The sequence below is a fragment of the Seriola lalandi genome, unplaced genomic scaffold (genome assembly GCF_002814215.2).
Source record: "Seriola lalandi dorsalis isolate HSWRI2012SDOR001 ecotype SW California unplaced genomic scaffold, Sedor1 jcf7180002054855, whole genome shotgun sequence".
Lineage (NCBI taxonomy): Eukaryota > Metazoa > Chordata > Actinopteri > Carangiformes > Carangidae > Seriola > Seriola lalandi.
This window is the reverse complement of record NW_019525408.1, coordinates 193,981-211,793: the sequence shown is the minus strand read 5'-3', so window position 1 is coordinate 211,793 and position 17,813 is coordinate 193,981. Positions and strand designations below refer to the sequence as shown.

Sequence of the window (17,813 nt, the reverse complement as noted above, 5' to 3'; positions counted from 1 at the left end):
GGGAGGTTTTTAAATACCAACGCTCCAGTGGTGCTTACACTGATTTGTTTTACAAAGCTTGAGTCTCCAGAGAGGCTATTTCACATTGTGTTTAAAATTCCAATTTCATTTTCTTTAACACTCATTGAGAAATTGCAAGAGGATAGGAACTAGACTTTGGGGCAGCTGTTCATTGGAGGTCTTTGTTTTCACAGAGACACCTTCCTGCCACGCAGTTTTGCAAATAGTATTGTCTGAACAGAATTCAGTGCTTTACCAAACTGTCCCCGAATCTTTGTTTGTGTCATTTGGACACAGCTAGATAAGGTGTGTTTGGGTGGAACTGAGGTAGTTTCCACGGACTCTGCTCTAATAGAAGAAGAAGAGTTGTTGATATGAAATGACCTAGTTTAAAGTTCATCTCTCTCAAAAAACGCTGAAGCACAAGAATGATACTTCCTCATTGGCGAGCGTTTCTTTTAAAGGGAAGGCTTTGAAAGCAAACAGAAGGAGGACACAGCCACAGCTCATAGATGTACAGGAATAACTCTGCACAGCTATTTAATGCACAACACTGTGGTTAATGTACGGGACCCATATTTTGATCCTGGAGATGTATGCGCAGCACATCATTCTTGTAGATGCTGAAGTTCCAAACTTTTACTATGTTTTCAGCTTTTATCTCTCTCACAGAGTCACCTGTTTAATACCTGTACTGTTCATCAAAATATATCATTAAATCCTATAGTAATATATTTATTTATCATAACAAAGGATCACATGACTACTTGAATGTCAAAGGGGTTGCTTTCAGCAATGATCCCACAGAGAACCATTACCTGACTCTGCAGTTCTCATTTCCAGGGAGCAATTTAGCTTATAGTTGTAATGTTACTGTAACTTTGATTCACTCTCACTGCTCTCATAGCGCTGTTTTCAGCTGCGACAGGCATTCTGGAAAAAACAAGCCCTGTATGCTTCCAGCCTAGCAGAGAGACAAAGTTAGTGACTAGCTGATGAACATAGTGGAGCATTTAGCATCTATAGAGCCATGTATTTCCAATAACAGAACTAAGAGCAGAGTGAATGTTGGACTTATACTGATCAGATGGCCAGAGACATGGCTCCAAATTACTGTTGCTTCATATCTGCTAGATGTGTAATTAGGCAACTGTGTACTAACAAATAATAATATGTCACTGTTGTATTCACTGATGCTTCAAAGTGCCCCCAAAAATTATTATTGCAGATATAAAATATCAAAAGCAACAATACAAATGAATGACCCTCTCAGAAAGTCATATTTTTACAAATTGATTATTGTAATAATTCATTGTACCCAATATTCCCCCAAACTGAACAGATTTATCGAAAGCTAAACACACATCCCAAAAAAGACGATTATTAGCTTCATAAAAGTTAGATTTAGTGCAAGACTCTTATATCGGATTGCATTCAATTACACTGATGTGCCCCATAAATGTGGTAAATCAGTGTGCGTAGGAGCAGTGCGTCTGAGATCTGTGAAGCTGAAAGTCCAATTTTCAGCGCAGAGAGACTGAGTAGACATCTCTCAATGTGCAGCCAGTCTCAATCATTAACATGGCAATTTGCTTGTCGTTTACTGTTAGCTGTGCAGTTTGATTATCACCCAGGCCGTGGAAAAAAAAGTGGAGTTGTCACCTGTTGAAACCAGGAAGTTACTTCTCACTTTCCTTCTTCCATGTCCTCCTCATTTGCATTTTATTGTTTGCTCTTGCACATGCTTATTTTTTTTTGCCGGGCAGTCTCATATTATCTCTAGTTCCAGTTTCATCTTATCTCTCATAAATACAGTTGTTTTATTAACGCTCGCTTGGCTAGCACCCAGTTCTTTTCTAGCTCACACTGCTTCACAGTCCCTCTGGTTAAAGACTTCCCCTCTTTTCTCACTATCCCTCTCTCTCTCCCTCTCACTGCCCTAGCACCCCCTTACCCCCTCCCACCCTGTCAGTGCCACTCTGTTCACATGGCCCCTGCATGTGACATGAAGCTGAGCCAAAACACCCCGGATGCCCGCTTCAGCCCTCCACTGTTCCAGACCTTGTTAAATTTTAAACAAAACAAAAGAAAAGGAAAGGGGGGAGAAGGACAAGAAAGAGAAAAGTGAGCACGTGGGGCCAGGGGAATGTGCAACAACATCACAATCTCATTCATTCACTCTTTCTGTCTCTGCGCATCATCGGGAGAGAGCAGCCCTTTAATTCTTGCTCTCGCTCTCTCTCTCTATCTATCTCTCGCTCTCACTCTCTCTGTGTGTCTCTCCCCCATTCACTCTTCTTGTGTGAAAGCCTTCCTCTCTGTCTCTCCCTCCTTTCTCTCTGCACTGAACTGGACTGATTGTAGCTTTAACCACAGATCTGGGGTCTGATTACTTTGTGGGCTGTCCTTCTGTGGGATTAAAGAACAACTGACTGTGTAGCTGCTGTCTTCATGGGCAACTTCCTTCTCAGTTACCCCGAGGCTACTGCTGCCCATCAGATGCATTTGTAATACTTTATGGAAAAGGAGAATCGCTGGACTAGAAATAATAACAGTCACTGTTTACCTTTATTATTGCTTGTCCTCTTCCCTCGTACCAATCTCCTTATTACCCTGCTTTGTTTCCACTATCAAAGGAATACCATAACACGGCGGCCTTTAATATAAAATCAGAACAATTTGGATGCATGCAACATCCCAGTGGCTCGCTTCCATTTTTAGCTGAACCATGAGAGCTCTTCATAGCTTCTGATAATAAATGGTGTTAGAGGTTAAGTACAAACAAAAACAAACGATTATCTGCGTGTCTGTGGTCCACCCTCAGGGAAAACTTGCAACTGAAAGTTGTTTGTCTTTCATCGTGGATTAGCAGATCATAATTCTAATCAGTGATAGAAACTATGTCATTGTAACCACACACTGCTCATATAAAGACAGTTTCCTGGCATCATGCATAATGCATTATGATGGCTGTGACACCAGATTTGTTGGCAAACTGCGGCCAACAGCATGCATTGTTACAAAATTGTCATTAAATTAACAAGATGCAGCGTCGTTCTCCGGCAGTTAATGGTTAGAAAGTGTGTCAGCTTTGGTGTATTTGTGAAATCAAATGGCACAAATACTTCACTTTCACAACCTTGTGTATGAACAAAACAAGTTCAGACAGGAGCCTCAAGCAGGCTGCAATTTTTGGTTCGCCAAGCACAACATTCGTCCCACCAATCACACTCCTCCTGATATTACAGTACAGTGCTCTGCTCTGGTATTCACCCAGTTTCTTGCTCTGAACTGCATGTATGAAAATGTTGCTGTCGCCTACCTAAATCTGCCTTTTTTTTGCTCAGGAATGTTGTTGATTGGTAGCACATGCTCAGTGCACAAACAGTACATAAAATCACATGTGTTGTGCCATGTCATGTTTTGCAAACACAGATTGGTTTATCTCTTATAACACAAAAATGCATACTTAACTTGGTGTTACAATGTAAACAATGTTAGTGATGCAGGTAGCTTCAATATACTTTATTGGAAACACAAAGCAATTTCAGCACAGAAAGAAGAAAGATTGTCTTCACCTTTAGACATGTGGCCCTGCTGCTTCTGCTCACTTATTATGCCCTTATTCTTTGACTCATGACCAACTGACTGACTGACTGACATGTGCAGCAGCTAAATACGCTGGATGTGTTTGTGCAGGAGGGGACTCGGAGGTGCTTTTGTGTTTGTAATGCAAAATTATGTTGCTCCTGTAATTTAAATTTTTACTTATTATCTCAATGATTTTAGTTTTGTGACACAATATGAATCCCTTCTGAATTGATGCTTGAATTCCTCTGGGTTTTCAAATGTTAATAGAATTCACGTCTCACCCAGCCAGTGCTGCGACACAAACAACCTACCCGATTATCTTTTGCAGTTTTGTTCTATTGTGACCTTTAAATTTTCTCCCTCTAATGGACATCCGTGCCGGCCTTCAGGCTGGGATGGTGGAATTGTAGAGTATCTCCATTAAAACCTTTATCGCTTCTTTTTGAGTGTCAAAAATAAGCCTCAACTCTTTAATTAAATTAGTGACATGCTGAAATTGAGCAAGATTAGTATTACTGGAGGGCACAGGAACACGGATGGCAATTCATGGCAAATTTTTTTAACTTTCATGTTTGGTAAACATTTAACGGCATGGTTGATTCTTATGGCACTGAAATAAAGTTTTAAGCAATAATTAAAAATTTGGGACACTCTCAAACTGTGCATTTACCACGTATTTTGTTTAACTGTGAATGAAGGTGAATTTTATCGCTTGTTTCTTCCCAACGTGAAGGGACTGATTTTGGATAATTGTTCCTGTATAGCGTCAGTGGTCTGTCAGATTTACTAAGATGATTCATGACGCTGGTATTGAGAGGGAGACACTTACTGAAGCACTTTTAGCTCAAGGCAATATTGACCATGACGATGAGCTTGTGAAAAGAACCGAGAGAGAGAAAGACGAGGAGAGAAAGATTGAGGAACTGAGAATGTCGAGCCCTGAATGTAAAATGTCCTCGCTTCATTTCTGTCATTGACAGGCATTATTAATGCAGTGGTACAAATGAACAGGGAAACCCAGGGCGACAAACAGGCGGGAGTCCCTGCAAGCTAATTAATCACTGACGTACACATAAACACAGACACATAAACTCATCTGTGCACTTCCATGCTCACTCCACCACAATCAGCTCTAACCCTTTGTGCGACATCAAACCTTCACTGGCTTACCAATTAGCGTTCTCATCTCGCCTCTGTAGCCTCGGTATCAGAGGGAGGTGTTGTCAGCCTGCTCCTTTATCGCTACTCTCCCTTTATCCCTGGCTCTCATATTTCACCCTCCCCTGATGCACTTCCCAGGGGGGTTGAATGCTAGGTGGGTAAACCTAAACCTGTGTGTCTGGGAGGGGGTTATTGTACTGGTGCTTAAGATGACAATACCTCACTCCCCTCTCTTTCTTGCTCTCCTTAAGCCCCCCCATACAGTATAAGGCGCTGCACTTTATCAAAGCTGTATGGAGTGCTGCAGAGACAGGCTGCTGCTGTATACAGGCCATTAGCAACTCCTGAGTGACAGAATGCGGAGGCTGAAGTGACACAGTGACGCTGCTGATGAGAAACCGGTGCCCTGAACCATGAGATATAATGTGTGTTTGAGAAACCTCTTACGTGATTTGGGTAAATCTAAAAAATATGCACAGCAGGATATTCTAATAATCTTTTCCTTATTGTCAATTACCTGTTTTTTAATAGATTAATTGACCAGTCATTTGGTCTGTAAAATAGTGAAAAATCAAGGTGATATTACTATTCATGGTCAAGTTTTAATTTAGAATTATAAAAAAATGAGAAGAAGCAAATACTCCCATGTAAGAAAATGGAAGCAGGAAATGTTTGGCATTTTTCCTTAAATAGACACTTTACCAGTTTTACAAACCAAGGTTAGTTTACTTGTTGCCAGAACTACTTTTCACAGTGAAAGCAGTTGTAGAACTTCTTCTGTGACTCTGGCGAGAGCTTTCCATCATCTGATAAAAAACAAAAAAACGAGTGATGTCATCAGGGTTATTTTTGCTTTGGCTTTGACACTATGATTGTATAACAGAAAGCCTGCATTATTGCACACCAGCCCTTTTAACACAGCTGCAAGTGTATACAACCCTGCATTTTTACTGCACATGTTTGTATTAGCGTGTGACAAATAATCTTTACAAACTCAGGGTGTGGAGTTTCACAGATATGGGCATTTATCAGGCAGGGCCAGTCTAACACTATCATGTTGCATAATGGGACATATAGGATCCAGCATCTTTGGAACTTGAGCAATACGAGGAGCTAAAACTCAGCTGCATTGATTTTGACCGCTCTTTTTCTTGCAAGTGCACCAACTTTATGGCGGTACAATACTAAATTGCTGTAATAACCCTTTAATAAATAACACAAACGATTATCAGTTATTCTTAGTATTCGCAGTTTCCCATTGATCCATAAATTGATGAATTGGCCAGTTATTGTAGCACTAAACTGGAGTCAGAATAATCCATGAAAAATATGTATGGGTCATGCAGGCCGTGCACTATATGTTGTGAGTCCATATGATGGGTTATATCAATAAAGTGTTATTGTAATGTTACATACACTATAATGGAGCTCACAGCGGGCATGTAAGCCTCAGTTCATAACTTGGTTAAAGCTCCTCTAGGCAGAGAATCTACCTCAGTGTTGTCACACATTGTTTGTTGGCTTCTGGGATTTGCTTTAATTGCATCTCCACTACATGCTGCAGCTCGCTTTTTTTGTCATTGTGCATGCACTGCCCATGTGCAGGCCTGATTATGTGTCCTCATGTGTTGGTGAGAGAGCCGTAAGACTGAAGGCGAGTGCTGCATCATTCATGAGTGTGTGCCACCCTGTGCCTGGACTGCAGTGACCCGTAACTGTCAACAGTGTATCCTTGAGCGCGATGGCACAGGCTGTGCTGAGGACACACTGCAGGGACCGCTGCCATGTGGAGGGCTGTGGGTGGGGCCAGCGGAGGGGTGTGCCAGTCTGGGGCTCGAGCGGAAGCTGTGAATGCAGACGCGGGCTGAATAGGACACTAATAGCAATGTAGTACATTATCTGGGCCTTTTTTGAAGTTCTCTTTTTGCTTTTGTTCCTCTTTGGGAGAGGTCAGAGAGAATTATCAGCTACAGAGCAGCAACCCCTGAGCCTCCGGGTGCTTCCTCAGGACACTTAAGCGGGATGGATCCTGTACTGACATATTTTAAAAGAGAGCTGGGGTTTTGTGAGGAGTGAAGAAAGAGAGGTCAGGTCGTGAGTAAGCTGGGCCAGAAATGGCGAATCCCTGCAAGGACTGACACATGAAACCAATCAGACTTTAAATCTGAACAGAAGAAAGTAGGTAGAGGAATGAAGAGTTAGAGAGTGTGGATGACAGCTGGAGATATTGAAACCTGATGTGATATACTTTAGGGAATAGGTAATGGAGGAAGATAAGTAGGAAAAACTAAAACATTTCAGTTCAGTTGAGAAATCCTTGCCCTCTGAAAAACTAAAAAATGCACACACATAAAACCTGTCCGGTGATGACCTGTTAATGTGTGTGTGTGTGTGTGTGTGTGTGTGTGTGTGTGTGTGTGTGTGTGTGTGTGTGTGTGTGTGTGTGAGCAAGCAAAGCAAGCAAGACACAGACCCATTACGTAACTGGGCACCGTGACTCTCCTGCCAATTTACTATCAACACACAACAGTAACTCAGTTCACGCATGTGCAGGCTTGCTTTAGTTTGTGTGTGGAAGCGCAGCCTCCGTTTGTTTCTCACGCATTCATGACCTGCTGGTTATTCATTATTTCCCAACATAGAATAGTCATCCTCTTCCACACCAGCGAGCCAGTTTATCATGCATTTTAACTCTATCTACACAGAGCATCATTACATAAACACTCTGCGGGTTTGACGGAGAATACATCTGACCTTTTGCTTGAAAGATATTAGACACTCACTGTAGCTGACTGAGACACCAAAGTCTTTTCTGAGTTGTTAACTTACAACAAAAAAGATAAGCATTAAATTAGCCTGAACTGTGATGTAAGGTCTTGTCACAAAGCTTGCTTGGTTCCACATCATCAGTTAATATACCTCGCTGCTCTCTTGTAGCGTCTCTGGTGACAAAATGCTTTTGCTTTTGTTTAAAGGAATCTGCCAGTACATGATTGCGTGTGTGTGTTTGTGTGTGTGTGTTTGTGTTTGTGTTTGGCTTTCTTTTTTTAAAGGGTAATCCTGGTCTTTTACCACATGAATCATATTCTTGTAGTTTTTGACATCATTTCTATCACTTATGCCATCAAGTTAATTTCTGCGATTACTAAGAAGAAGTCTGACAAAACAAGAAACACAAGCAGTGTGATGCTCATTCAGTTGTTAGTGTTTAGGATTTCAGTTCTGGCTGATTTGGCAACATCAAGTTGCTGGTGGTAATGCTAAGGATGTCATAATAAGGCAAGTCCCAGAGTTCATATCGAAATGACACGTTTATCGATCAGTTGGGGCAGGAAACACTTTGAGCAGCTACACTTTCAGAAACACAACATAAAAGGACAAGCAGCTCATGCAGCTTGTGTTCCTCATACATCACTGTACTCATGCTTGTACCAGTGTAAATGTGTTTCAGCTGGGAACAGCTGTTCTGCTCTTCCACTCGATGTCATTACGTGACATATGAGAATGCGCACAAATGACTTGCAATGTGCACATGCACCGGCTCTTGTCTACTAAATTTGGTCCAGTGCGTGCACGCATTAATTCCCGTGAATCCCTATTTGCAGGAATCTGTAATGCTTAATGACAGACTTTGCCTGTGTCAATGGCAGCTACTATACAGAGCAATGCAATGCAAATAGTGTTCATGGCTGTAGCAGAATAAATACTGGCCATAAATTTTATTACATGGTATTATAACTTTAAAGAAAACCCACAGGTTTGCAAAACATACTTAGAAGACAAAGATTGGAAGAGAAACAAAGGCAAACAGTAAATTAATACCCAAACTGTTCATTGTAATCATCTATTATCATTCACTGTGTTCTTGGTTCATCTTTGGCTTATTGCACTGACTGTAGTCGTGCATGCACACAGTTTACATACATCAACTGATACAAATGAAAACAACCATAATAAAACCCCAACTGTAGTTATCCTTTAATATCCATTCATGAATTTTTTTATACAATTGTACAATGTCTCATTTTTTAGTCAGCCCCAAAGAATGCAGAGTCTGCGTGAGAGTATTTTCTCTGTTTTGTGTCACTCTGAATGCAGAGGTTTACATCTGACTGAGATTAGCTCAGCTAGCCTCATAGCACTTTCCCTCTTGTGAGTCTTTCTGCCTGAGGTGACAGGATATGCCTGTAGCCAATTCCTTTTCTTTCTGTTTATACATGTGTTTATCTATATATACATTATTTTTTATCCCTTCTGTATTTTAGCCATCTCAGCTTGACCTCACCTTGTTTTCTTTTACCCGTCCATCCTATATTTGGAACTCTCTTTATTTCCATCCCCCTCCCTCTTGCCATAGACCAGCCTGCATAGCTCTCAGTATCCACTCTTGTACCGCAACATGCAGCTGTAATGGAGCCTTTTTTTTTTTTTTCCTCCTATACTTTTATCTATATATAATTACATTTATTATTATTTTTATTATGTACACGCTCACCCACAAACATACTAAATAATTCATTTGGAAACTCTGCACACTTTCATAGCCTCGCAATCACGTGCATGCGCTCAATTCATTTATAGCAAACATGCACACATATTGTATGCATGAGCACAGTGACAGAATTTGCATTTGCTTACACACAAGCAAAGGGGGGATGAAACCAATCCCCAGAGCTCTGATGTGTGTGCCTGTGTACTCTGAGCTAGCTGATCAGTGAGGCTCGTGTTTTCCAATGTAAGGTTTCGTAACACACACTCATTACATAACAGCAGCAGGAGTGGAGCTGGGAAGAGGAGAGGAGAGGGGGAGCGCACATTTATGTACGTCAGCATCCGACCCTTCCACTGACAGAGGGAATCACTGGGGGAAATCTTCTTTTTTTCACACGCTGATGCCAACACCTGCAATTCGAAGCATCCATAATGCAATTCTCCTCTCTGTCAGCTGCATTTGGTTGTATTTTTAGGTGGATATTGATTGAATGAGATGATGAAGCATGTTCACAATGCAGCGGGTAGTGTGAAGGACAGTACTGCTGACGAAAACACTGTTGTTTCTTTCGCTTAAGGGCAGATAAGTCATTTATTTAAAAATTCATAGCTGCACAACCTGATTTATTAACCTCTCATAGCGCCATTCACATTGTAGTTCCTCGTTCCAGCTCTCAGGCGTATGAGTTATGATTGCGTATTTGTATCCGTTTCTGCTTCTGCCCATAAACACAGATTTGCATTAGGTTAGTGTAATGACATGTAAAGATAGGAAGTGGATTGAGTTTCGGCTGTTGTGCATTAAGTCATGTTAGAAATTAAAAATGCAGAAGAGCAACTGAGTTTGCAAGTGGGTCAAATACAAGCGAAGAAAAAAAAAAGACGATAATTCAGCATTACAGAGCACTACAAATCCTCCTTCAGGTCATCCCTGTTCCATTAGGCATCCACACACTGCCCCTACAGGCGATGTATGGTAATGCACTGACCTGATAACGAGTTGTACAATGCCTTTAATAGCAGAGGGCTGTTTAGTTCCCTTCTCCCCAGGGGCAAAGGGTAATAATGGTTTGATGGGGAAGATATTGCAGGCTGTGACCTCATTTGGATTCAGGATGTGTTTCACTGGACTGAAAGAGGAGGTTTTGTATAGTGTCTGCGCACGCGCCCGTGTGTGTATGTGTTACTGTCTGATTGTGTCCTTCCAGGTGACATGTTTAGGAGAGATGAGATATCAGAATTTCAGGACATCCATCAATCTTTTAATTATCCACTTCGACCTCTCTCCATGGATGGAGGGACGTCTCATGGTCACCTGGGGCATGGCAGCGTATTTTCCCAGAGCTCCCTGGGCCAGAGAGCCCTGCTCCTTATTGCTACATCATCAGCTGAGAGCCGTGCAGACTGGGGGGGAAGAAGCATCACCTTGGCTAAGCTATTTAAGCTGAAGAATGTTCAGTGTCTGACAATAGACAGAAGCACAAAGCAGTGTCACTCAGCTTTTTACTAGTGGGATTGGAAGCACTCCTCAGCACTCTCCTGAGAACAAAAAAAATAAGTGCACACACAGACTGCCTGTCACCTTATGAATTATTAGTAGACATTGTTTTACTGTTTTCTAGATAGTTAAAATTCTGTACTGTAACCGTCACCACTCCCTTTTTTAAAATCATAAACATTCACAGATGTGGGTTAACCCATCTTAAATGCATAAAAATCTACTCATGTTTAATTGTTTTATTAATTAATGAGACAATAAAAGCAAGCTGCAACATGGATGATTATATGAATACTCATCTAGCTAATCAGCTGCTTGTGGCGCTGTCCAAACACTGCAGAGTTTACTGCTGTTTATCATGATTTCACTGTTGAATGCACTTTTGAGTCGACTTTGCATTAATATACTCTAGTTATTATAGACTCAATACAATTGGGTTTTTTTTTGTTGGAATAAAAAAACTGAATTATTTTATAACAAAAATTATTACAATGAGGAGGACATGAACGTCAGCAACACTTTTTATGGAAATCCATCCATTAGATCTTGAGACATTGTGGTGCTACAGGAAAAGTCAGTTGGCTTCATCATCTGGGGACCATAAATGTCTGTACAGATCGATATCCTTAAAGCCACGACACTCAGCCGCTGCAAACTAAATAAAGCCATCCAAGTACTCTCCAGCGTGTCCTTGTTTGATATTTTGACTGCTGAACATTTTGTTTAATGTAACCTCCTTTGCAGTCAAAACGTTAAACGTGAACACACAGACACATGTTGGCCTATGTGTCAAATGCAGTGTCACACAGAGATAATGAAGGAGCATCTCAGTTATTTCCCATGCAAACACGTACCTCATCTTCTTATCACTTTTGCACAAAGGACAGCTTGACACATTTCACGCATCAACACCTCCTCAGTCCCAGGGGGGTTGCATGCCCTGCTACCTCTATGGACCCGTTTATGTGAGAACATGTGGGAACTTTTTGAAGAGGATGTTTGCAGGATTAAGAAGCAACTAATTACAGATCACTCATTTCAGAAACTGTGAAGCTGAACGGCGTTCCTGATAATGTTCTTTGCCGCCACATGTTCACAGTTCAGCATGTGCATCTCTGTGAAAGGTGCAGAGAGGTGAAGTGTAACGCCAGGAAAAAAAATGCGGGACACTTTAGGTGAGTGTGGCGAGCAGCCTGTCCCCAGCAATGGCCTTTCCCACCTCCCAGCAAGGCTCGTCAACTGCTGCCTGAGCAGACAGTTGGCTTAGCACAGCATGTCACTTTGGATCTGAGTAATCACCTCAAGTCATCCACAGAGAACGAGAAAGACAGGGAGGAGAGATGGAAAAACAAATAAAGGAGTGGAGCGATTTAGGCAAAGGGGCGTCGCTGATCAGAGGCGGGAATCACATCCCTCCATCGCCTGCAAACACACACCTTTGAGTAGATGCATTTTAACATTGTGCGTGCGCATGTGTGTGTGCGTTTTGAACAGAAGGACATTGCAGCTATTTGTGTCGCAGAGGAACAGCTGGCCTCGCTCTGTCTTACATCTATTTCTATGTTGCGTCTCCACCAACTTCCCTCAGCTCTAGTTTGCTCTTTATAAGTTAGTATCTCCAACACTGCACTGATCGTTTTATGACGAGTCTGATATTTAATTAGAGTTGTTTTTTTTTTAGATGCTTTGCAGTTAGACTCAGTTGAGATAAAGTTCAGGAGAAGCTGAAAAAACTTGGATGGTGAGAGACAGTAAGAACCTGATACGGGCTTAGAAGCATTCATAGGTCCTAGAGACTTACCATCCGGTACATCACATCTGTCACCGCCTATAGAATAAGCAAGTGTGCTCCTACGCATGCTCGTGCTCTGCTGTGACTTATGTGGGTCATCAATGCCCTACGGTACGGCATGCCCAGTCCTGTAGTGGAGGTGTGCTGATGTCAGGTCACATTTAGCAGGGCAGGATGATTAACCAGGGGATGCATCCTTGTTATTACTGAGAAGGTCCAGAGGAAAGAAACGTTGATCTGTTAACTGGGAGATGGATGGAGAGAGGTCAGCCTTCAGGTGCTGATGACTAACAATGATGGATAGCAGGGGCAGCAGGGCATCTGGGAAGCAGCTTTGTAGCCTGGTAGTGGAAACATTTACTGAGAACACTGACATTAGGGAAACCAGGAGTTGTGTCCTTCATGGTTGTCTTAGGGAAAATACACCCATGTATAAATATTATATGCTCACTGTCAGTAGCAGCTGTTACACATCTGCATGCTCATTCTTGAATAATACAGTAACGTGTGTTTTGCAGGCTTGAAGTCTAAATTGAACCGTTCCTCACTATTACAGGAAAGTGCTCCCATGTATTGTCACAGCACTGCACTGAGATCGTCTCTTGGGTGTCTCATTTTGTCATTTTGAAAGTCAACAAATTAAACATACAGCGTACATCCTCTCATATGTTGATGGTAAGCATTGAAGAAAAACTGAACCGTGTCAAATGCTGTAATCTGGATTAATTGACACGTAATTGAAGACTTGCAATAATAAAATGATGACTTTAACTTGTTTACAAACCTAAAACATTTTAGTGCTTTCCAAACATTAAAAACTTAATTGTTAGTTTGGTTATTGTTGATGGGGTTCCCCTTTTGTTTACACTTGGATCCCCGATTGTGCCTTTAAATTGTTACAGGAATACTTTTCACTATTGACAGAGAGATTAATAATATAAGGCGCTTTGTCATTGCTACTGTACAAGTGTGTGTGTGTGTGTGTGTGTGTGTGTGTGTGTGTGTGTGTGTGTGTGTGTGTGTGTGTGTGTGTTTTGGAGCCGAGTGTGAAGGGGAGACTGTCTCTTCCTGAGCCTGGGGAAAAAGGAAGGAAGCCTTCTCCAGTAACCCACACACACACACACACACACACACACACTGTAGTGCTCCTGCAGTAGGTCTAGGAATAGACCATGACTTCTTCACATGAATACTCCCACCTTGCAGGGCCTGTCTATTATCTTTAAATTCACATCTCATGCATCGCCTGTAGATTATGGGATGACCACCATGACTAACATCAGTGCTGCTCAAAATATTCCTAGCGTAGGCGGCCAGTGGTTCATACATTTGGAATATAGCAACTGTCTCTTATAACTTCCTTCCCTCTACTGTAAGGTTACCAAGAGACCCCTGCTTGTCTCTGGTCCACCCCTGTAAACAGGATGCTCACGTGGGAGTCCCACCCATCTCCCCGCTTCCTCCGCTGTGGATTCCCATGGTCAGACTGAAACATTTGCCTCCGTCCAGTCATCCCACGTCCATGTGTGATGGTTGTAAACTACAACATCCTAACAGGAGCAGCTTTAAAACTTCTCTTTATCACAAAAGCAGCCCACTCGAAGCTGTCTGTATTGTTCTCCCTCTGAAAAACCTCTTGCTGTTTTTGGTCCATCAACATTCAGGGGCGACAATTAGATGGATGCACATATGGAGATGGTTAATCACTGTCACTGTGTCAGCGTGTGTGTGTATGTGAGGATGTCAGCAAGGGGAAGAGTAGGAGGAGGAGTAGGGTGCGTGTGTTTGTGCATATGCTTGTGTGGGAGAGAGCACGTTCCAACAAAAGGCCTAAAAATAGTAGGAATATGCCCATGTGACATATTGAGGCTAAAAGCTTGTGAATAATTTGTCTAATGCAACACATACCCCCTTCCTAAGCTCAGTCATGAAAACATGCTCCTGCTGGTTACCTCTTCTAGCCAGTGAAGTTGGAAGGGGGTAACCAGTCTGTTCAGTCACGCAAGTTGGCCTGTCTGTATGGTTGCAAGATATTTTATGGATTTGGATGGAATTTGGTGGACAGATAGCTTCTTGCCTTAGGACACCTTGATTAGATTTTGGTTGGTGGTGGTGATCTGAAATTTAATAATACCTATAATGCTGCTTTCATTTTTCTCCCTTCTTTTATTTAGGCTTAAATTAGATACGTTAATATTAGCAGCAATAAAACCAAGAAAACATTAAGTGGTTTTTCAGGAAATCTAAATAGCAACATGAAAATATCAACGTATTAATGTTATATAAGTTAAGATTTTCTTTTTAGGTACATGCTGGTAAATTTTTACCTTTAAAACACATATCTTTAGTTTGCTTACTTATCTTGTGTTCCTTATCATTCCTTTCCCCACGTTTCCTCTTAAAGAAAACTCCGGTCTCCAGTTTAACTCCCTTATCTGGACCACTTATTTGTAAGTGAAAACAAAAGAGAACACCTGATGTGTTTGTCCGTTGGATTGTAAAACTGCTTATGTGTTAGGTGTAGGTGTCTCGCCAGGTTGGCATGCTACCTTACATCAGTAATGAAATTGGTGCATGAAATTTCTTTTTCTTTTTCTTTAAGCCATTTTCTCCACTCTCCCTCCCTCTCCAAAACTATCTACCACAAAACTATTTGGGATTTTGATCCCGGCAAGCACCCATACCACTGTGTACATATACTCTCAATAACACAAATGCCCAGTTATTTAATAGCATTTCCTGTGGAGTGGATGATAATGATGACCCTTTAAAGAGAGATAAAACCTGCAGTTTTATTCGCTTGCTGCACACTCCACTTGTTTCAGAAGTGCAGTTAAATGAGTGTGGAGATCAGCAGTGGAGAGAAGGGGAACTAGAACAGAGAAGGGACAGCTTGGAGTTTTTGGAGGCAGTGCAAGTAAGACACAATAAAACAACAAGCAACATTCACTGACTTCTGATTTTTCAGTCCCCAAAGTCTGACGATTCAACAGATTCACTTTTCTTTTCTAATCTAACGATTTGGAAATGTTTTCAGTTTTCATTAAATTTCTTTCTTTCTTTCTTTGGGACGTGGTACAAATTGAAATGTAAAGGAACTGAACTTTTTTGTGAAGCACAAGAAAGATAATTCTCAGTTCAGTTTAAGGACTTTAGCAGGATCTAATCACAATAGGTGAAGATGCCTGTGGGGATTTTAATAAGGCGCTGTACGTAAAAAGCACAAATCTAACTTGCCTTTTATTTTGAAGTTTAGGTAAATTTCCTAACAATATAATCACAAACTGGATTTTGGCAGGATTTTTTTTTTTTTTTTTTTTTTAAACATTAACTTGTAAATACAGTGTAAGAACAAAGAATATGAAATATTACAGATGTCTGTCACATCCTGATAGCTCATTAAAATGTATTTGTCTGTATATATCTCCACATTATGATTGCCAGGTTTTGATTACCACTGTGAAGTCGAGGCTGAATGCCAGAGAACAGAGAGAAATTATGAAAAAGAGGTGTGCTTTTATGCAATTTGAACTGTCATATACCATATATTATAGATGGCCTCGCAGCTTTGTGCACAGTGTGAAGTGCATTTGCTTTATACGACTGTATTTAAGCTGGCATCGCTTGGCAGGTATGTAAATAGCCCTTCATTTTAAAGGAGATGCATACCTTTATTTTCAGAACCACCCACTTGTGTTAAAGCAGTTTATACACAAATTGAAAGTTTTTTTTTGTTTGTTTCAAAAAAATATCACATATAATTTCTTAAGTTTCCCATTCCATACGGAAGAAATCTTACAGCTAAATCGCAGTATTATGTTCTGCATGGTGTTGGGAGGGTCTTACATGTATGCCTGATGTGTGTCGTATTTCATTCTCACTCTTTTTCTTCAGAAAACTTAAAATTAGTAAGAAGAATAAGTAAGAAGACATGAACTGCTGTGCAGGCTGCTGCATCTCTATGCTTTCTGCTGCTGTACACAGGCTTGTGCTCTGCTGCATGCCCACTAGTTATGTATGAATGTCCCAAGACTGCTCACCCTTGTAATCAACATTTAACAATAGTATGCTATGTTACACACTCAGCGTTTAGTAAAGCAAATATCCCTTTGTAAACTAGGCTATTGATTGTGCTGTGAACACAAGATTAGCTTGTAGCAAAGAGGAAAGGTCAGGGCTCCGTGACTGCTGATGTAAAAAAATAATGAAAAAAAAATGTGATTGCAAAAGTTTGCCGGTTATGTATATGGTAAATATATATGTATATGTAAAGAATAAATTATGCATGCAATGTCATGACCTCAGCTTTAGCCAGATCAGCTCCAATAAGCAGACCTCTGGTCAGAATGTTATTAAACTCTGCTGAGCCTGTTGGATGAGAGCGGTTTGCAGTACAGTACTCTACTGCCTTAGCCTAACAGTCAGCATGTAAAAGCCCTGAATTATTTAAAACCATGAGAGCGTGTGCAAGTTCGCACTTGCTTACCCTACTGACTCCATCTTCCTCTCTGTAACTCACCTCCACACCCTCTCTGCCTCACTCTGTGTGATTGTAGTGAAGTGAAATATGTGTGAAAGGGACGGTGCTGGCAGGATGCAGCAGGTTTACAGCAGGCCACCGTCAGAGAGGCATTTTCTAAGGCTGTCGCTTGGAAAAGAAAACTTTGTAAACCAAGTCAAGAATCTTTTGGCCGAATCGGAAAAACAGTGAGGTTAAACACAAAACTATATAGATAGGAAGGAGAAACTGAAAGCCAGGAAGCCGGACAGATAGAAGAGAAACGACAGGGGGGAGGAGGACATCACATGCCAGCCTGGGGATGTTTTTGCGGAGGTGGAGGTAGACAGAAAGCAGGTGGATGATTAGACTGAACGATAAGACAGCCTGGCTGACAGAACGCCTGATAAGCAGCCTGTCAGGTTTGGCAGGCTGACGGTGAAACGAGAGAACAGGGCATGGAGGAGAGGAAGACAGATGGGTAAAAGTGAATAAAGGCAGCTCAGAAATTGTACGAGCATAATTTAGAAGTGGTGTACCTGGTATTGAATTTGAGACTCTGTTAATGTAGAGCTACACTGAATGCAAATCTACACTATTCAATTCCCTGTGTGTCCCCCAACTGGGACACGCGATGCTGACAGTTTTATGTATTTAGATCTTATGCTAACCCAGCATTGTGAGGGTGTTTGTGGTGATAGTTCTCCTGCTAACCTCCGTGGGTGTAGTTGTCACTTTGTGGCATTAGGTACAGGCTAGCTCAGATCAGTTTCATCAGTAAC

At 41.4% G+C, this 17,813-nt stretch overlaps 1 protein-coding gene across 1 annotated transcript in view; it reads left to right on the top strand.

Annotated features, from left to right (window-relative positions):
• phlpp1 (PH domain and leucine rich repeat protein phosphatase 1) overlaps positions 1–17,813 on the top strand; it is a 42,616-nt gene that overhangs the window by 7,974 nt on the left and 16,829 nt on the right. The gene's annotated exons all lie outside the window — the stretch shown is intronic.